This window comes from Ictidomys tridecemlineatus, chromosome 4, assembly GCF_052094955.1.
Source record: "Ictidomys tridecemlineatus isolate mIctTri1 chromosome 4, mIctTri1.hap1, whole genome shotgun sequence".
Taxonomy (NCBI): Eukaryota; Metazoa; Chordata; class Mammalia; order Rodentia; family Sciuridae; genus Ictidomys; species Ictidomys tridecemlineatus.
The window spans coordinates 86,827,599-86,850,639 of record NC_135480.1 but is presented as its reverse complement, the minus strand read 5'-3'; positions in this window follow the sequence as shown (position 1 = coordinate 86,850,639).

Genomic DNA, 23,041 nt, shown 5'->3' with positions numbered 1-23,041 from the left:
CAACCTTCCGTATGGCACTGTAAAGTCTAGGAGTTTTTACATTTTAAATCCCACTGTAAAGACTAAGGAGGTGGTGAAAACATTGAAGGATTACTGCCCCACCCCTTACCTGAGGTTTAGCTTTCTGTGTTTCTTCTTTCAAAGTTTTCAGTTACTTACACTAAATACAGTATAGTATAACAAGATATTTTGAGAGGGAGACCACATTTACCTACTTTCTAGTACAGTATGTTGTTAAAATTGTTCTACTTTATTGTTAGTTACTGTTGTTACTCTCTTATTGGGCCTAATTTATAAATTATACTTTATCAAAGGTATGTATGTATAGAAAACCCCATAGTATATATAGGGTTCTGTACTATCTATGGTCTCAAGCTTCTCCTGGGGTCTTGGAATGTATTCCCAGAGATAAAGGGGGCTTCTGGACTTCTGGTACTTGAGAGAAGATGTATGTGTATCAGTTGCTAGATTTCTTTTTCTTGGAGACCTCAGAATTCTGCCCCTTACAATAAAGCTATAAAATCAAAAACAGTTAGGGAGCTGGGATTGTGGCTCAGTGGCAGAGTGTTTGCCTCGCCTGTGTGAGGCACTGGGTTTGATACTCAGCACCACATAAAAATAAAAACTAAAGGTATGGTGTCCATTGACAACTAAAAAAAGAAAAAAGCAAAAGAAAAAAACATCAAAACAGTTATAATGAGGAAGAAAAAGAACAGTAGAATATGGATTCTATAACTTAGTAAAATATGTAAAACCTTACAGTATTTGGAGAAAATAGAGAATTATGTCAGCGGGAGAAGAGATAAATAAATGGTAATCAGGTAAATGGCTAATAATTTGAATATTACAAAGGAACATTTTATTGTATAAAAATTCTAGATTCACTAAATATGTTAAAAAACAAAATTACTTAATATTAGGCAAACATATGAGTACATCTTTCATTTGATTACTTGAATATTTGAAGATTCCACATACCCCAAACACAACAAGCAAAATTAGAGACATAAGAAAAACCAGAAAAAGTATTTTAACAAATGACAAATTCTATTCCTTATATATGATGCATCTTAAAATATAAGTAAAGAATATTCTTAGAAGATAGGCAAATGGGAACAGCAATTGATAACTGGTGATAAGGGGTCAATTAACATAAAATTATCTCATGAATCCTCACAAAAATTAAGACCTCAGATTGTCAGCATTTACATGAGGTAACACTACTCAGTGTACAGAAGCTGAGAAATGGGATTATTCATACTTTTAATATAAATTGATATAAACTTGTTAAAAATAGTCAGGAGGAAACAGCTTATCTCACTTTTATATAACACATTAATATATACAAAATTATGAATATCCAACCATACATTTAGAGTTTACTAGCTGTCTGACACTGTGATAAACATTGTGGATCTCAGTCCTTAAAAAATCCTGAGAGTTAGATGTTATTTTCCTTTTCTTGATGAAGATAGTCAAATCAAACATAGAACCACAACAACACCACTTATGTATAAGTGAAATGAAATCTGAACACAGGTATTCTTAATCCTGATGTCACATTGCTGGTGTGGTGGGAAATGTGAAGGTCACAAATGTGTGGCCTTGCTTAGTCTACTTCCAAACACTCTGGGCTATCATACTATGCTATGAATGCTCTGTAAGGGCAAATAAATTCTTATGTCAGTTCTGAAATAGTTCTTCAGTGATGTTATAAAGGAAGAGTTTGGAAAGCCATATGTTAATAACAGGAGATATGAAGGCAGGTAGGTGAAAAGAAAATTTACTGTTTATTAAAATAAGCCTAAACCAGGCTTACAAACAGCTTGGGTAGTTGCTCATTATCCAGGGAATGAGGTTAGAGATTCACAGGATCTGTGCTTTCAATTCAAATAAACAAGCATAACAAAAAAAGGTTTTGAGAAACAGAAATGAGAAAAATTGGTATGTAGAAGCATGTAAAAGGCTATTTTCATTTCATTATTACTAGTATTATACACTTAACATACTCGTGCTTTTTGTTTTTTATAAAAGCTGAGTTTAAGAAGTCAAATACTTGTTATGTGGCACTCAAGAATTTAATGCATTAAACAGATGGGAATAAGACTTAAGGTATTTCATTTTCCACAAATGCTAAAACACTTCAAATTTTTTAGCAAGGCTAGTCTTCTGAAACTGAAACAAATGGCTCAAGGAAAATTTTGATTTCTTCTAAGTTATACAAATTTCTTAGATGCACATTTGAATACATTAATCTTTAACTTCACATTTGGATGTAAATTTTATTACAAAAAAGAATTTAAAAAACTGCACAGACATCTTAAAGTAGAACTCTTAAAATCTGTTCAAGGCTATTTAGAAGAAGTAAAAAGACTTACTACCATAAAAGATATTAATGCGGCAGATAATCTGACAGTTAAGTGCTTTACCAGTATTCTACCATCTGGACAACAGTGCTTAAATTGAACTTCTAATTCTAAATAAATACGCATATAAACAGATACAGATTTCTTTATCATGCAGCTGTTATCTATGCAAACTACTATCTTGTTTCAGCTTAAATACGCTCACTTTAGTCAGACCCCTGCTGGCTATCTGTGCTCCCAGGGTGTTTAGTAAATGTTTGCATTTGCCTAGGTAGTCCCTTGGGGACTAGGACTAAGACCAGAGCCTTTTCCTGGGAGAGAGTCTTTTCCTTCAAGGCCTTTTCTTTTAGCTTTTACCCTCTGCCCAAGGAGACAGGTGATCCTGAAGGAAAGTCAACTGGATTTCCCTTCCACCCCCAAACTATCAAATAAAAATAAAAGTTAAGAGAAAATGTTTTTCTTCTCTGTGTTTTCAGCCTTTTTAAAATATCCAAAGGTATTTTGGAGAAAAAGTGAATCTATGCATCCGAAGGAGTTCCCGCAGGCTCTGAAAATTATCTGGAAGGAATTCCTGCCCTGGGGCTCTTGTAGGCTGTTGGCAGCCCCCTATCATCTGAGCAAGTGGAAAGAACTTATGGCTGGGGTTGGAGTATTGCGTGAACCTGTGGCTCTTAGTGCCATATGATTGATAGGTGTAGGAGGTGGCTATGAGAAGTCTCTGCTCTTGGGAAGGTGAGGATGTCAGAGAAATGAGGCACCAGGATATTTTGTGTTGAAACTTTCCAAAGTGAAAGAAGGTCTTAGGAAAGAGGAAAAGTAAGTTAGGTGGTTAAATCTTGCAAGAATGAAGGTAGATGATAAACTGGTTCAACAACTAAGTGGAGAGTGGTATGTAGGTCTGGGAGTAAATTGTAAGGATTGGTTCTTTCTCAATGTAATGAAATTGCCTTTTTATTTGTTAGAATACTGTGGCTCTATGCAGGAAAAAATACAATGGCATGATCTCAGAGTTTATTTACAGTGATTATCTTTTTTTAATCCTAAATAAATGACTTATATTCATTGCTTTAAGGTAAACCCAAGCTAAGAGAGAGAATAAATAAGACAATTTCACCACATTGTGACCTTCACATGTTAGATTTTAAGGATTGTTAACTTGTGAAGTTAACTAGGTCATCTATTGGATTGAGTCAGACTATGCTTTCACCTCAGTCTCAGAAATGAGCTCTAATACATGGCAGTAAAAGTTCTGAGACTGAGAGAAAACTAAATTTCTCAGACATTTTAGCCAGAAGGTAAGTAAAGTTGACGTCTCTTCCATTTTCCCTTAATACTTTTTCTTACTGAGAGCTTGGACTAGGAAGGCTCCTAGACTTTCCCATGTGAATTAGGACATGCCAGGCCTGCCCACACTAGACCCATCCTTGCTCCAGACAGGCCTAAGTCCAGATGTAAGAATGGTTAAAATCGGAGGTCGGCAAAGTGGGGTCCACAGGCCAACATCCTCTGTAAGTTTTGGTCAGTAAAGTTTCATTGGAACTCAGCCATGCTCACTCATTTATGTATTGTCTATATCTTCTTTCATGCCACCCTGCAGAGTTTAGGAATTCACACCAAGGCTGTACGATCTGTAAAAGGGAAAATGCTTATTATCTTACCTTTTAAATAAAATATTCACCAAATTATGGATTAGATTTAAGAGGAGGAATTGGAAGAGGATCCATCAGAGGTTAAACTCACAAGGAAGAGAACAAATCAGAATGGCACTTGCTGCGGCAGCTTAGGTGTCTTGTCCTAGGCAACATGGATTACCAGGACTGGTACCTTCAATGCTCAGCTTCTGGTCATAAGTTACCAATTTCTTTGAAAGAGGTATCCAATATGGTAAAAGGGCACCCAAATAAAACCTTAGATGATCTGCTGCTCCAGCCCTTCATCCCTTGAAGAGAAGGTGAAGGAATTCTTTATGAGGCTTGTGAACTTAGTAGCAGGGCATCTGGGGAAAGGTTCTTTTCTGCACTCAGGGAGTCACTGTTCTTTCATAGTTTCCTCATGACACACACCCTCAGAGGTGCTGTTTGAAATTCCATTAGATGCCCCTATATTTAACAATTTCATCCCTTTCTATATATTAGGACCTGCATGCCCATTTGTCTGGAGAACAATTCCAAGCTTATGGGGAGAGAGGGGTCTAACCAATAGACACTAAGTCATAGTAAAGGGACGTCTGAAACTCAGGCCAGAACCTGATTCCACAGCAAAGTTCCTCTATCCCAATGTCTCTCTTTATCAGAAGAAATAAGGAGCCCCTTCATTCCCTGAGGAATACCCATCATATATACCTTTAGCTCTCGTGACAAAAAACGAACATTCAAAGACTGTTTTCAGGGATCATAAAGCAGTTATACTAGTTTCTAAGACTTGTGTGTGATCTTGGGAAAGATTTGTCCTCTAATAAGATCCAATCAGATCTTATTAACTCCTTAGAGGCTGCTTAGAGTCCCTGGTTCGAAGATTTCTTCATATGTGATTTAGTTTACCTCAGTTTACACAGTTCTCCTTCTATCTACTCCAGCTCTTTATTGCCCACCTAGATGCCTCATCAACTTCAACCCCCCTGCCCTCGGATTAATTTATGTTCAGAGGTTCAAATTATTTTGCAGCTTTATGAGGGCTACCACAGGACTCTCCCTTGTAAATCTTGCTTCTTTTCTAAGCAAGTAGGAAGGACTCACTGCTGGTTGAATTCATGGGTATAAGAGCTGAATAGCTCCTTGTAGAGAAGTCCAGAATTCGTCCAGGGATGTGGGTGGGAGAGGAGGTGAGTGACTAATATAAACCCATAGGTAGTCTTTGTTAGAGAGCAGTTCAGAAAACTGAGAGCCTTGTTGAAAATCTCTGGGGTGGTGTTCAAGTGGTCAAACTTTGGAATAGAGAGTATGGCAGAATGAATGAGAGTGGATAACCAGACTGGTTAAACAGCCACCAGAAGAGTCAGGTCTGGTAATTAGGTTCAGGGAATGGTGCATTTCCCTGGGTACTTTCTTGATAGTATGAGCTAAAAACAAACAAACAAACAAACAAACAAACACTCCCGAGGAAATCATCAAACCATCTAAGTCCTTCTCCAAAGCCATGAGGATATGGACCCATGTGTCTCTTGTATTTTATCAGTGGTGGGATTTGAAGAAATTTGAACCTCTGTCCCACAGAACAAGAATTATATGCCGAGAAGACTCTGGTGGTCTACAGGAGCTGCTTGAGGGTTGTGTGGGTAGAAATTTTGGAGGAATTTTGTCCTTGTGAATTGGCTGTTCAGGCTCTAGGGTGGTTCTGGTAAATTTCCACCTCAAATCTTTCTCTGCTCGTATATTATCAGAGGGTGTTTGTGATGAATTTGCTGCAGTGCCTAAGCAGGTTAGGAGAGTCTCTGATTAGATGATGTGGGGTAGTATGCTGGAGTAGATTTTTAAATTCTGTGATCAATTTCCTGAGCCTTGCTTCAAGGACTTTGTGAGAAAGTTCTTGAGCATCATGAATTTCTCTTCCACAAATATAACTCTTGCCCTTATCTGTGGAAAGGGACTGATTTTGATGGTTTCAACTGCATAATCAAATAGTTCAGGTTTGGGAAGAGGCAAACGTTCTCTTTAGTATCTCTTTTTTTTTTTTTAAAGAGAGAGAGAGAGAGAAAGAGAGAGAGAGAGAGAGAGAGAGAGAGAGAGAGAGAGAGAGAGAGAGAGAGAGAGAGAATTTTTAAATATTTTATTTTTAGTTTTCAGCAGACACAACATCTTTGTTTGTATGTGGTGCTGAGGATTGAACCTGGGCCGCGCGCTACCGCTTGAGCCACATTCCCAGTCCCTTTAGTATCTCTTTTCAAGAATGATTTCTGGATATGTTGGCACTGTCCCAGGGATGGAGTAACACTTGGCTTATATTTACTCAAAGTTTTTTTTTTTTTTTTACTTTATTTTGTTTATTTATTTTTTTTGTGGTGCTGAGGATTGAACCCAGTGCCTCACACATGTGAGGCAAGCAATCTACCACTGAGCCACAACCCCAGCCCATATGCAAAGGGTTTTGAGGGCCTCACTGGAATAAGATTTTTGAGGCCGCTGCCCTTTATCTTTTACAAGATGGCTTGCAGTATGGAATGCATTACTCATGGAAACAGTACATTAGGTTGGAATAATTGAAAGACCCACAAGGACTCACAGAGCTTTTTCAGTAAAGGCAAGAGAGAATATAGCAGGAGCATTAGAGATTCCAGGAAATCCCAGGTGCAGTTTGCCACTGTCTTTCTGATTTGAATTGTCAAGAATTGTGTGATGACAAATCTTTGTCTTGGGAAAGGTACTTTTTCTAGCATGATCTTTTATGTCTCTCTTGGTCATGTTAGCAAAGCCAGGCTGTTCAACTCGTTATACCAGGTATAAGCCATCAATAAACAAACTGGTCCAAACTGCTAGCAAGAGAATTCAAACTTTAAACAGCTTATCATAAATCACTAGTTTACTGTACTTATCTTGGCTAAGAGTCAGTGCCAGAAATCCCAGGCATTCCTGGAGATAAGCAGAGTTATCCTGGCCCAGATGGAAGATAACTATCCTATACAATCTATCCTCTGACACTTGGCCCTGTTTTTTAAATTATATATTCCTCATTCTTTTTTCTTACAATGTTCTTTTTTTCTTTTTTTCCTAGGAAAAGCAAAGCAGAAAAAGAAAGAACATTTTCCAAGGTAATAATTATCTCCAAATAAGTATAGGTATTGTTTCAAAGAAATATTTCAGTTTACCAAATCTCCAACACAATGTGCTCATAAACACGTACAAGCTTAACAGTCATTTTACCTCTTGCCACAACTGAAAACTTTATGATAAGGGAACTGCTGTTTTAAAAAATTGAGATATTGTCTACATGTCACAAAGTTTACCCTATTAAACTATACTGTTGAGCGAGTTTTTTTTTTACTATTTTCATAAGATTGTACCATTGCCAATATTTAATTGCAGGAAAATTTTATTACCCTAAAGAGGAAACTCATATCCATTATCAGTCACTCTCCATTGGTCCTTCCTACCAACCTCTGCAACCATAAGTACACTTCCTTTCTCTATGAAATTGCCTGTTATGAATATTTCATATAAATAGATTGATATAATATGGCTTTTTTTGTGACTGGCTTTTTTCACTTGACATAATTTTTAAATTTTTATGATTTTATTTTATTTTTTATTTTTTTCAATAAAAGAATTTATTCTGACAGAATTATAAAAGTATGGAATATAATTTGTTGTAATTTAGTCCCCAATACTTCCCCTTTTTTCCCCATTATCACCCTCCCCTTGTTCTCTTCCTCTACTGATCTTTCTGCTATTTACTTATAGTTTTTTCTTTTAATGAGTGTCTTGTGTATGTACATTATGGTAAGACTCACTGTGGCATATTCACACATGTACATGGGAATGTAATTTCATGTTCACAGAACTGTCTTTCCTTATCTCATCCTCCTCTCTTCCCTTCATTCCCTTTTGTCTAATCCACTGATCTTTCCTTTATTTTTTTTTATCCCCCCTTATTTTAGATTAACTTCTACGAATCAGAGAGAACATTTGAACTTTGAGTATTTTGAGGACTAGCTTATGTTACTTAGCATAATGGTATCCAGTTCCATCTATTTTCTGGCAACTGCCATAAAACCATTCTTTATGGTTGAGTAATACTCCATTGTGTATTATACCACATTTTATTTATCAAACCATCTGTTGAAGGGCATCTAGGTTGGCTCCATAGCTTAGCTATTGTGCCACTCTAAACATTAATGTGGCTATGTCACTATAGTATACTGATTTTAAATCACTTATATATATATATACTGAGGAGTGGGATAGCTGAGTCAAATGGTGGTTTCATTCCTAGTTTTTTGAGCAGTTTCCATACTGCTTTCCAGAGTGGTTGTACCAATTTGCAGTCCCATAAATAATGTATAAGTGTACCCTTTTGCTCATATCCTACTGATATTACTTGTATTCTTGATAATTGCCATTCTGACTGGAATGAGATGAAATCTCAGTGTAGTTTTTATTTGCATTTCTCTAATTGATAAAGATGTTGAACATTTTTTTAAAGTTTATTTATTTATTTTTAAATCTAGCAGTTCTTTCTTTTTGAGAGAGAATTTTTAATATTTATTTTCTAGTTATTGGTGGACACAACATCTTTGTCTGTATGTGGTGCTGAGGATCGAACCTGGGCCACAGGCATGCCATGCAAGCGTGCTACCGCTTGAGCCACATCCCCAGCCCTGAACATTTTTTTCATATATTTGTTAACCATTTGTATTTCTTCTTTTATTTATTTATTTTTATTTGTTCTAATTAGTTATACATAACAGCAAAATGCACTTTGATTCATTATATATAAACAGCACAACTTTTCATTTCTCTGGTTGTACACAATGAAGAGTTGCACCATTTGTGCAATCGTACATGTACCTAGGGTAATGATGTCCCTCTCATTCCACTATCTTTCCTACCCCCATGTCCTCTCCTATCCCCTCCCCTCCCCGCCTTTGCCCATCCACAGTTTGTCCATTCCTCCCATTCCCCTTGCCCACATCATGGATCAGCATCCACTTATCTGAGAGAACATTCAGCCTTTGGTTTTTGGGAATTGGCTTATTTCACTTAGCATGATGTTCTCCAACTCTATCCATTTACCTACAAATGCCATCATTTTATTCTTATTTAATGCTGAGTGATATTCCATTATGTATATTTACCACAGTTTCATCTATTAAAGGACATCTAGGTTGGTTCCATAGTTTAGCTATTGGGAATTGAGCTGCTATAAACATTGATGTGGCTGTGTCACTATAGTATGCTGATTTTAAGTCTTTTTGGGTATAGACTGAGGAGTGTTATAGCTGGATCAAATGATGGTTCCATTCTTAGTTTTTTGAGCAATTTCCACACTGCTTTCCAGAGCGATTGCACCAATTTGCAGTGCCACCAAAAATGTATGAGTGTATTTTTTCCCCCAAATGCTCGCCATCGCTTATTGTTGCTTATGTTCTTGATAACTGCCATTCTGACTGGAGTGAGTTAAAATCTTAGAGTAATTTTGATTTGCATTTTTCTAATTACTAGATATTTGTTGAACATTTTTTCATACATTTGTTGATCAATTGTATGTCTTCTTCTGAGAAGTGTCCAGTTCCTTAACCCATTTATTGATTGGGTTGTTTTGTTGGTGTTAAGTTTTTTGAGTTCTTTATATATCCTGGAAATTAATGCTCTATCTGATGTGTGTGTAGCAAAGATGTTCTCCCACTCTATGGGCTCCTTCTTCATGTTATCGATCCTTTCCTTTGCTGAGGACAAGCTTTTTAGTTTTAATCCATCCCATTTATTGATTCTTGATTTTATTTCTTGTGCTCTAGGCGTCTGGTTAAGGAAGTGAGGACCTAATTCGACATGATGGAGATTAGGGCCTACTTTTTCTTCTGTTAGGTACAGTATCTCTGGTCTAATTCATAGGTCCTTGATCCAATTGGAGTTTTGTGCATGGTGAGAGATAGTGGTTTAATTTCATTTTGCTGTATAGGGATTTCCAGTTTTCCCAGCACCAGTTGTTGAAAAGGCTGTCTTTTCTCCAATGTATGTTTTCAGTGCCTTTCTCTAGTATAAGATAACTGTATTTATGTGGGTTTTCTCTGTGTCTTCTGTTCTGTACCATTGGTGTATATGTTGTATTTCTTCTTTTGAGAAGTGACTGTTTAGTTCCTTTGCCCATTTAGTGATTGGGTTATTTGTTTGGTGTTAAGTTTTTTAAGTTCTTTGTCTATCCTGGATATTAATGCCCTATATGAGGAGCAGATAGCAAATATTTGCTCCCTATATTCTGTAGGCTCTCTCCTCGTGCTCTTGATTATTTCCTTTGCTTTGCAGAAGCTTTTTAATTTGGTGCCCTCCTATTTATTGATTTTACTTCTTGTTCTTTAGAATTCTTAATAAGGAATTCAGTTTCTGAGCTGAAATATTGAAGGTTAGCCTACATTTTCTTCTAGCAGGTGCAGGGTTTTTGGTCTAATTTCTAGATCTTTGATCCACTTGGAGTTGAGTTTTTGGCAGGGTAAGAGATAGTGGTTACATTTTATTCTATGGATTTCCAGTTTTCCCATCACTATTTGTTAAAAAGACTATCTTCTCCAATATATGTTTTTAGCACCTTTGTCTAGAGTAGATAACTGTATTTATGTGGGTTTGTCTCTGTGTCTTCTGTTCTACTAAACTAGTCTTCATGCCTACGTTGGTGCCAGTACCATGCTGTCTTTGTTACTATGCCTCCACAGTATAATTTGAGGTTGGTATTATAATGCTTCCTGCTTGGATTTTCTTACTAAGGATTGTTTTGGCTATTCTGGACCTCTTATTTTTTAGCAAGTTCATCACTGGAGTATAAGAACATGATTGATTTATGGGTCTTGATTTTGTATCCTGCTACTTTGCTGAATTACTTTATGAGTTACAGAAGTCTTCTGGTGGAGTTTTTTTTTTTGTTTTTATAAATATAGGATTATGTTTTTGGCAAACAAGAGATAATTTGAGCTCTTCTTTTTCTACTCATATCTCTTAAATTTCTTTCTCTTGCCTAATTACTTTGGCTAGAGTTTGAAGGGCTATGCTGAATAGGAATGGTAAAAGTGGGCATCCTTGTCTTATTCCTGTTTTTAGAGGAAATGATTTCAGTTTTTCTCCATTTAGAATAATGTTGGCATTGGGTTTTGCCCCAGCAACATCTAGCTGATTGGCTCCTCTGCGGTGATGTTCATTGGGCTGTTTCCCTGCCCTTCAGACTGCCAGCTGATGATTGGCTCACAGCTGCCCCAGCAACATCTAGCTGATTGGCTCCTCCACGGACCTGCTCAATCGGGGATTCCTCAATTGTCTGCTTTGCCAAAAACTTGGTATGTTTTAGTTATAGATATTAAAGATTGTTTTTTTTCAATTCCAATTCATCCTGAGGATAGTCCACGTTTTGCATTTACTATCCCTGCACTAAATCATGAAGGTCCTGATCAGAGATATGAATGGAAAGTACTCCCTCAAGGGATGGCTAACAGCCCAACTATGTGTCAAATTTATGTTAACAAAGTAATCCAGCCACTTAGAAATCAAAATCCTGAACTACAAATATTTCACTATATGGATGATGTGTTATTGGCACACAAAGCTAAAAACACATTGCTAGAATGTTATGCCACACTTACAAACTTATTAAAAAATTATAATCTAGAGATAGCAATAGATAAAGTACAATTAAATTTTCCAATTAATTATTTAGGAGTTCTATTATCCTCAACCATGGTCCGTCCACCAAAAATTCAAATACGAGTTGATCAACTCAAATCACTTAATAACTTTCAAAAGTTATTAGGAGACATAAATTGGATAAGGCCTTATCTAGGTATTCCAACAGGAGAATTGGGACCTTTATTTGATATCCTAAAAGGTCCATCAGATCCAAATTCACCCCGAATGTTAACGCCTGAAGCAAGAAAGGCATTAAAAATCATTGAAACATATATGGAAAATATGCATTTGGATAGAATTGATATAAGTTTGCCTTTATTATTTATTGTACTACCAACAAAATATATTCCTACAGGAGTATTTTGGCAAGAAGGTCCATTATTATGGATACATTTATCTTATTCTCCTAACACTATTCTTACTAGGTATCCTGAGGCTGTAGGTCAATTAATACTCAAAGGAATAAAAACAGCAAAGGCAGTGTTTGGAATTTCTGCCCATAAAATTATTACTCCATATACTATGAATCAAATTGATGAATTAGCTAATGAGTTAAATACTTGGGCAATAATAATGTGCAAATCTAATGTTTCATTTGATAACCACTTACCATCTAATCCTTTATTGTCTTTTTGGTCATTGCATCCTGTAATTTTTCCAAAAATGACAAGAAAAACACCTATCATGAATGCTCCAAATATATTCACTGATGGGTCAAATAATGGTACAGCAGCAATAGTTACACCTGATCAAACTTTTACATTTTTAGTACCCAAACAATCAGCTCAAAAGGTAGAGCTTAATGCAGTATTACAAACTTTTGTGATGTTTAAAGATTCTGTATTTAATTTATTTTCTGATAGCCAGTATATAGTTAATGCTATAGTATCCCTTGAAGATGCTGGTAGGATTTCCCCTTCTTCTACTGTTTTCTCTTTGTTTTCCACTATACAAAGTTTAATCTGGGACAGAAAAGATCCATTCTTTATAGGACATATCAGGGCACATACAGGATTGCCTGGAGCCCTTAGTTTGGGCAATGATTTAGCAGATAAAACTACACGTGACATACATATTTTCTCTACACTAGAAGAAGCTATAAATTTTCATGAAAGATTCCATGTCAATGCTAATACTTTACAAAAGCGTTTTAAAATAACTAAGGAACAAGCTAGACAAATAATAAAACAATGTCAAAATTGTGTGACCTTTTTACCACAAGTTAATCTTGGAGTCAATCCTAGAGGATTGATGCCTAACCATATTTGGCAGATGGACGTCACACACTTGCCAGAATTTGGAAAATTAAAATATTTGCATGTTACAGTTGATACTTCTTCTGGATTTTTGATGGGCTCCCTTCATGCCGGCGAAAAAACTAAAGATGTTATAGCTCATTGCTTACAAAATTTTGCCACTGTGGGCATTCCAAAACAGTTAAAAACAGATAATGCCCCTGGTTATACGTCTACTTCTTTTAAACGATTTTGCTCATCATTTGGCATTACTCATATAACAGGAATCCCATACAATCCACAGGGACAAGGCATAGTTGAAAGAGCTCATCAAACTATTAAAATGTACTTATTAAAGCAAAAAGATGGAATTGGGAAGGGGTATATATTCCCCAAAGATAAACTTAAAATAACCCTTTTTACTCTAAACTTTTTAAATTTGGATTCATCAGGACTTAGTGCTGCAGAAAGGCATATGTGTCCAAAAAATGTACATAAGCCCAAGGTACTTTGGAAAGATATTCTAACAGGACAATGGAAAGGTCCTGACCCACTAATTGTCTGGAATCGGGGGTCTGTTTGTGTGTTTCCACAGGAAGAACACCAGCCGATTTGGATTCCAGAGAGATTAACCAAGGTTCTGACCCAGAACAGCAGCCGATTTGGATTTCAGAGAGATTAATCAAGGTTCTGACCCAGTAATTGTCTAGAGTCGGGGGCCTGTTTGTGTGTTTCCACAGGGAGAACAGCAGCTGATTTGGATTCCGGAGAGATTAACTAAAATCCTGACCCAGTGATTGTCTGGAGTCGGGGGTCTGTTTTTGTGTTTCCACAGGGAGAACAGCAGCTGATTTGGATTCCAGAGAGATTAACTAAAGCGATTTCTACAGACCAAAAAGAAGATGATTTAGCTCAAATCCATAATAGCTGATATCCAAAACTCCAATTTGGCTATCCTTACATCTGCGACAGAACCAGGATGCTTTTTTCAATATCTATTTTATTATTGCCCTTTCCCATATCATGAAGTTCTATTTTATTTTTTTGAGCTCATACAGACCTAGGTTAATGTTTTGCTGATCAGTTCTATTTTTTTTTGACTATAGAGTTTTTAAACATTGCAATAGAGATTTTACCTGTAAAAAGTTATAAGGCCTTTACTATTATGTTATGTGTTGTATGTATTATATTATGTGTGCACACTTGTGTTTTGTGTTATATGTTTGAATGTACGTATGTCCAATGTACGTATTTCCATATATTATATATGATGAGCGCTCATGAAAAGATGGATCCAAATTTTTTTTTTTTATTCACGTGATTTAAATGGTTTAATTTAAATTGGGTAAATAACTGTTAAGAATTGTTTTAATATGTAAACAAAAAAGGAGGTTAACAGATCTGTTTGTTTACTCTCACCTTTCGTTTTCATTATATTTAATAATTCTCTTCACTATAATGTAAATTGTTAAGAAAATTGTTTTCTTTTAGTGCCTTCTGAAATGTTACCTAATTTTTTCTTTAGCCATTATTGCCAGAATTTCTATCTTCAGATGAAGATAATATAAATTGTTAAGAAAATTGTTTTCTTTTAGTATCTTCTGGAATGTTACCTAATTTTTTCTTTAGCCATTATTGCCAGAATTTCTATCTTCATCCCAGTGCCGATGAAGATAATATAAATTGTTAAGAAAATTGTTTTCTTTTAGTGTCTTCTGGAATGTTACCTAATTTTTTCTTTAGTCATTATTGCCAGAATTCCTATCTTCATCCCTGTGCCGGTGAAGACAAAGATAAAACTAATCTACAGTTTCTGCAATAGCCATCACTGAACTGCTTACAGAACTTGCACTGAACTGCTTACAGAACTATGTGTCACTTGTATGCATTGTGAACTATCTGTTGGTGCAGCGACTTGTGATAGTGTTGGGGTATTTTTGCTGATGATATCATCGGTGGTACAATTTTCCCAAAAGGAGCCGTCAATTGACTTGGTATATCTTCCTCCCTTCTGCTTGTCATGATCATTCAGCAAAAATTTGAGGGTCAACAGAGGTGAGGCAAAGAACCTCACCCCCCCCCCCCCCCCCCCGCTGAGACCTCTCCACAGGTGTGGCTGTATACTGGACCGGTAGTCAATGACGGGTAAGATCCAATTACAATGGTACCAACCTAAGACAGGAGGCTGACGCCCTGAGGTCAGCTCATCCGAAGACGGGTAAGGACCATATGTATTGGACAACCTAAGGCTGTTGCTGGGGCAGTCTGAAGCTTGCTGGCAGCTGGAAGTTTGCTGGGGCCCCTTTGGCTGTGGCTCTCAACAGGGTTTGTCACATATAGCCTTTATAATATTGAGGTAAGTTCCTTCTAACCCTAGTTTTTCTAGTGTTTCAAACATGAATGGGGACTGTACTTTATCAAATGCTTTTTCTGCATCCATCGAGACAATCATGTAATTCTTGTTTTTAAGTTAAATTATATGTTCAATTACATATATTGATTTTCATATGTTGAACCAACTTTGCATTCTGGGATGAAATGCACTTGATTATGGTGTATGATCTTTTAAATTTTTTTTTGCATGCAGTTTGCCAATATTATATTCAGAATTTTTGTATCTACATTCATCAAAAATATTGATCGGAAGTTTTCTTTCCTTGATGTTTTGGTTTTGGTATCAGGGTGATACTGGCTTCATAGAATGATATTGACAGCATTCCCCCATTTTCTATTTCATGGAATAATTTGAGGAGGACTGGTGTTTGAAGATCTGGTAGAAGTCAGCTGATAATTTGTCTGTTTCTGGGCTTTTATCATTGGTAGGTTTCTGATGGAGTCTTCAATTTCATTGCTTGAAATTGATATGTTTAAATTTTCTATGTTCTCCTGATTCAATTTGGGTAAGTAATGTGGTAGGTCTAGTAAGTCTAGAGATAAATTTGTTGATGTCTTCAAGATTTTCTATTTTATTTGGGTATAAATTTTCAGAATATTTTCTGATTATCATCTGTATTTCAGTAGAGTCTGTCATGATATTTCCTTTTTTTATCACCAATTTTAGTAATTTGAGTTTTCTGTCTCTTTGTCTTCATTAAATTGGCTAAGGGTTTATAAATTTTATTTAATTTTTCAAAGTTTTTGTTTCATTGATTTTTTTGAATTTTTTTGTTTCAATTTCATTAAATTTGGCTCTGATTTTAATTAGTTCCTATCTTCTACTGTTTTTGGTGTTGATTTCTTTTTTTTCTATGTCTTTGAGATGTAATGTTAGGTTATTTATTTGGTGACTTTCTAATCTTTTAATAAATAGCTCAATGAAATGAACTTTCCTCTTATAACTGCCTTCATAGTATCCTAGAGATTCTGATAAGTTGTGTCATTATTTTCATTTACCTCTAAGCAATTTTTTATTTCATCTCTGATTTTTTTCTGCCATCTGTTGATCATTCACTAGTGTATTATTTAGTCTCCAGATGTTTGAGTAGCCTTTATTTTTTATGTTACTATTGATTTCTAATTTCATTCCATTATGATCTGATAAAATTATCTGTATTTTTTTTTTTTGCAAAGAGTTGCTTTATGGTCTATTTTAGAGAAGAATCTGTGTGCTGCTGAGAAGAAAGTGTATTCAGTCATTGATGGATAAAATATTCTATATATGTCTGTTAAGTGTAAATTGTCTGTTAATTGTATTTTTTAGTTCTATAGCTTCTTTATTTAGTTTTTGTTTGGAGAATCTTTCCAGTGATGAGGAAGGCATATTGAAGTCATCTAATATTATTGTGTTGCTGTCTCTTTGATTCTTGAAATTGAGAAGGGCTGTTTGATGTATGCAGATGCTCCATTGTTTGGGTCATAAATACTTTTGATTGTTATGTCTTGTTGGTGTACAATTCCCTTAACAAGTATAAAATAACTTTCTTCATCCCTCTGATTAAATTTGGCTTGAAGTCTACCTTATCTGATATGAGGATAGAAACCTTTGGTTTGTTTACAAGATCCATGTAAATGATGTGTTTTTCCCCATCTTTTTATTTTCTGTCTGTGGACGTCTTTGCCTACGAGGTGAGTCTCTTAGGGACAGTAAATTGTTGGGTCTTGTTTTTGAATTCAATCTGCCAGTCTATTTGAGTTAGTTTTTACTTTGATTGATTATTCTTCTAGTGCAGTTCCTCTCTTTGCTGGTTTTCACTCTTTTTTTTTTTTTTTTTTTTTTGGTACTGGGGATTAAATTCAGTGGTTCTTGACCACTGAGCCACTTCCCCAGTCCTATTTTGTATTTTATTTAGAGACAGGGTCTCACTGAGTTGCTTAGTGCCTTCCTTTTGTTAGGGCCACGATCCTCCTGCCTCAGCCTCCTGAGCTACTGGGATTATATGTGTGCGCTACCATACCCAGCTCATTTTCACTTTAATTTTTTCATTTCTTCTTCATTAAATATTTTTTGAGTATGTTTCATAGTTGTCTTCATTGCCTGAAACTCTGTCTTCCAAATGGTCTAGTCTGCTGGTGATGTTTTCTATTGAATTTGTAATTTGGATTATTGATTCCTTTATTTTGAGGATTTTTGTTTGATTTTTTTTCTGAATCTTTCTCTTTTTTTAAGTGATTTTCATTTTCTGTATTTTCTCTCTGATTTCACTCCTTACATCATCCTTTTGTAACAGTGTTCCAATTTATGCTTTGAATATAACCGTTGCTGTGTTGCCACTGAAACTTATTTTTAAATTGTACATGTTTCTTTTTTTTCTTCTTTTCCTGCTCTTCTATAATCTATCCCCTCCTTAATTTCAGGAGAAACAGGATTACCTTTCTTCCCCATCCTAGGCAGAGTTATATGTCCTTGAGAACACACCCACCATAGGAACAAGTAATCCAGACTTTAGGAATGGTACTAAAAGATCTCAGAAATGTCTACTTCCCAAATTAGAAAAAAAAGTGAATTACAGTTCTGACAGACAACACATGGAATGTAGGCTTTAAATCACCTCTTTACATGCCCCCTGTTCTTGCTGATGGGCAGAATCACAGCCTTTGTGACAGGAGTTCCATGTGTTTCTTTTGCTAGCAAAGTAATAAGCCTTCTTTTTCCTTTTTCTCAATACTGTGTCCTCATTATTGGATCGGTATTGGGGACAAGAACCCCCCCATGTTTGTCAGCAACAGACAGGGAGAGAACAGAAGTAATGTAGAATGTGATGATTATGAGGGATGAGGAGAGAAAATAGAAATAAAAAACTAAAGAAAGAGTGAAAGAGAGCAATAGAGATTGGCTGTTAGCAGAATAAAAGAGAGAAATAGAATCAAAGGAAACAGATAAGTGAGAGGAATATTCTAATCAAATATCATAGTCTTCAAAATACTGATCCATGAACAATAACTGACTTCAAAAATGCTAGAAACCTGGGGTTGTAGTTCAGTAATTGAGCACTCACCTCACATGCATGAGGTATTGGGTTTTATCCTCAGCACCACATACAAAAATAAATGAATAAAACAAAGGTATTGTGTCTATCTACAACTAATTTTTTAAAAAAAAATGCTAGAAATGAGAAAAATAAAACAATATGAACATGCATAAATGTCCATGAACCATTCAAGTCACAATTAGACAGAAACAAGAAAAAAAATGTCTTGATGAAAAGTTAAAGAATTGTTTGCATTGGAGTTCAAATGATTCTCAGCTTCCATTCTCAGCAGTGTTAAATTGGTGGCCTGAAATGTAATGTCTGCTGTACCCTCACGGTGGGGTTCCTGGAGTGTAAGAGAAAATCCTGGAGGTGGAATTCCTGAAAGTGGGGTTTAGATTTAAGTAGTCTCTAGGTTCTTTGTTGAATGGTGATCGTTCTGAAGATTTTAAATCAGTGCATCTCCAGGGTCCAGCAGTTAAGAGTCCTTGCTGGTAGACCGCACCCCAGAAGTCTCCCCTGCATTCCACTCACGTGGTGGAGGAGCCAATTCTTAGTTCCCTCTGTCACCTTCAGACCCCACATTTCCTGTTCTCTTGGGTTCCCTCTCCAAACTCAATCTCTCTTGCCCAGTCCTTTCAAATTCCAGGCCAGGCACGTCTCTCCCATTTGGTCTTGCAAGATCCTGATTGGGAGTGGAGGGAAGTCGGGTGGATTTCCATGACCAGTATTCCCCTGTATAAACCTTTCTCCATGTTCGATTTTTCTCCTGATCACTTAGGCACACTCTATGTCATGCAGCATGGGTATGCCAGGCCTGTATTTGGGGCCCAACCCAGGTTTACCAGGAATCGGCTATCCCAGCTGCAGGCCTCTGTGCAGCTGCTTAAAAATAGTTTCTTCCTTTGTCCTCTGCAGGCAGCTGGGAGAGATGTTGTTTCTTTCTTGCACAAGGATATTGTGCAGCTCCCTTTTCAGTGTAGTCAGGCAGTGTCTTTGATCTCTAATCTATACATACCAAGATACACCTCAGGACTCCTAAAAATGCAGGTTCCTTTAATTCCCTTATCCCTTCACTTTGCTTGCAGAGGGACTGCTCTGGCTAGTGCCTCCAGCTTCGACAGCAGCATTGGTGCTGGGGATTTCTTTCTTATTTTATTATATCCAACCACCTGAGTGCCTGATCTACTTTGAACATCCAGTATGAAATCCCATTAAGTTCCCCCCACCTCTTCTATTTCACTCACCTTGCTGAGAAGCTGCCAGTCTGCTTTCTTGTTTTCATGTCACAGAGCATCCTGAAAAGCAACCCCCTCTATTCTGCTGCCTTCTAATCTAGTTCATACTTTCTGTTTCTTTGTACATCTGTAATTTTTTTTGGTTGAAATTTGAACATTTAAAATAATACAACATGGCAGCTCCAGAATTCAGATTTTGCCCATTCCACAGGGTTGTTGTTTTTCTTTGTTTAACAAGTTTTTAGAACTAATTTTGTTAAGTTTTTATTTGCTTTTTCTGTGTGGGTACTGAAATGTTTGCTTGGTCAGCTTAATGGAAAATTAACGAGTGGCTAGAGATTTCCTTCAATGTGTGGAATTGATTTCTTGTAGTTTTTGCTAAATCTTAGCATGCCTTCGAAAGGCAGCCAGGTACTTGACAATTCTGCCTTAAACTTCACTTCCTATTTGGGCAGAATCTCAAGATCAGCAGAAGGTGAGAGTTTAGGACCATCTCATGTCTTTCCTGAGCATGTGCTTATTGCTGTGCATATTGCTGTAAATGCACATAGCTCTATGTATATGAATAGGCTTCTTGATTCCTGGAATATGTCACAGCTTTTCAAAATCCCTAAGGACATCTTATTCTCCAGCTTTTCCTTTGATGTTATTTAATCAGTTTATTGCTTGTCCCAACTGTTGCCTACTGCTTCTAACAGCTGCAATGCTACACAATTTTATTTCTAGGTTTTTTTTTTTTTAACAAAAATAAAGGATTCCTGCCTCCCAATGAATGAGGTCTAAGCAAAGTAAAATAAAGGCAGCTTTATGAAAGTGGGTTCTTCTAGAGAAACAAGAGGCAGATAACATAATGATATTTCTCTCTGAATATGCTGGTTTTTTTTGTACTAGTATTGAATCCAGGGGTGCTTTGTTATTGAGTTACATCCCCAATCCTTTTTATTTTTTACTTTGAGACAGGGTCTCACTAAGTTGCTGAGGCTGAGGCTGGTATTGAACTTGCAATCCTTCTGCCTCAGCCTCAAGTTGCTGGGATTACAGGTATGTGCCATAGTGTGCATCTCTTGAATATGCTTTGAAGGAACTTTAACTCCATATTTCCTTCACCCACATATGATAGGGTGCTTGTTTTCATGTTGATTATAGATTATTGGTTTGTAAGTCTATAACTGAGTCATTGTGAGGAGATGGGAATGGGGAAAATTTTAAAATTATAAAATTCACTGTTTAGTAACATTTATCTTTTTTTTGAAAAAATTATCTTAAGATAATTTATTATCTTGGGTTAATTTCTATGATTCTACAAAAATTGATCTTGGTATTTTTTTCTTTGCCAGTATTCACATTTATTTTATAGATAAGTAATTTTTCAGATCAATTAGGTTCCAATAAACCTGATGCTTTTAATTCAATCTCTAAATGCATTTTATCATTGACATCAGTAGTATCATAAGCTTAAAACTTTCCCTCTCATTTTCTAAGAATCATCTATGTTCTGCAGTAGCTAAATCAGAAAATTAAATAGGGATGTGCTATAAATGATTATCCTTGAATTTCTTCAAGGCTTTAGAGAGATAATACTGAAATGGACAAGGCATTGCATTTGATTTATTCTTGATGAAGTTTGAATGCTAAAAGGGCATTTACTTGTTTATTTATTTTCCTACTCTAATGGTCATTACTCCATATGTCCTAAATTATTGTGCTTTTTTTTTTCATTTCCTGAGGATATGTATTGCAACATTGAAGAACTGAGGGAAATAACCATGTAGTATCTTCAGGTCCCAGTGGGCTTATGATAAGGGAGTTTTGGTTCAATGATCCAGCTGGTTTTTGATCCCTTCAATTCTCCTCTATGACAAGAAGACTACAGTAATATTCTGGTTTCCTAGGAATTAATTATAAGAATCAATGTCTAGTAATCCCTGAAAGGTTTGGGTATTTCTCTTTCTCCAATGCTTAGTTAGCCTTAAAAAATTTTAGTAGTCTCATTTAGGAACACCAAGAGGGTTGATTACCATTTAAGTTGAGATGTTAAGATGGAGTTCTCTATCAAGCATATATGGTTTCATTACTGACTTTGGATAGATTAGAAAACAGCACTCAGTCCTCATGATGCTCTATTGCCTTCTGCCAGAAATTCATCATAACATTGAGTGCTGCCCTCCAAAGTTGTGCAATGCACAAATCTGTCTATCTCTGTGTGGTAATCCTGCTGACCTCCCTTATATCCAATGAGTTCTTGTTCTGTGAACAGACACAGTTCTCTTTACATTGGAAGGGTAAATCAGACTCTTGTTCTCAATGCACAGAATATCTGTTACACAAATAAAGTTGAACATTATTAGAGTGTTCAAATATTTTGATCCTAGTAATCTCAAGTTAAAAAAAATTGGCAGAGTTGAAGAGGCATGATTTTAATAAATGGCAGCAGGGATTTTTTGGGTACAGAATGGTTCGAGCAATAGGGATTTCTATGAAGTTTCATTCACTGTTTTCAGAATCATTTTCTCACTATTGAAATGAGGGAGTCCATTTAATTTAACACATTTCATCAGCATTCCAATCTATAGAGAACCACCACTGTAGTGCTTCAGAGATATTAACATACTCCTTTCATTGTTTTGATGGAGAGGACATGCCTCCTGCATCTTTTACTAGGATACAATGGAGGGTAGAAGATGATTGTCTGGTTCCTATATAATAATCTACTACAGGATTTCTATCTTGTAAAACCCTTACTTGACATAAATTATTTATGTACAACATGGAAGCCAGAAACTAGCTCAGGCCCCCTTTGAGTTTGAATTTCTATCAGTTGACTGAGAAGCAAGAAATTAACTTCAGCTGCTTCACCTTTTATAGTTGAGCCCATAATGTTCAACTTTGTCACTAAATCATTATGCCCACATCACTAAATCAAGCCTGAGGTAAAATTTAGCACTTGTTTGCTCTAGCAGCTTTATATTTTCTAATCCAATTCCATACATCTTGTCCATATTTTGCCTGCTTTAAATAGCAATTAAAATATCCTGTAATCCTTTTGGCAGATTAATTTTTCCTTTCCTCCACTGCCACCATGTGGTTGAGGTAGAGATGTGCTGCTCAGATCTCATGAGGATTTACTGCTCAGATATGTGAGTCTGGTACAAGACAATGTCTTAACTGTGAGCTCCCTCAGGCTCAGCCTCTGTGGTAGAAAGCACACTCACCCAGTGTCACATCCTTGTTGGGGAAACCCACACTAAGCAGGGTGGGTTAAAAATGCCTGGCTGCAGCAGCCTGCAACAGGACAACTCTGGTGTGCAATGCTGTCTGTCCTTCTGATTGCTTAGATTTGTTGTCTTGCATTGGAGTTTAAAAAAAAATCAATTATTTTTTTATTTGTTTCATTAGAGTTTGACCTATCCTTCTTCCCAAGACTGTGTCCTTCTGGTTCCCTTCATAAATATTAATCCCTACAGCCTTTCTTTC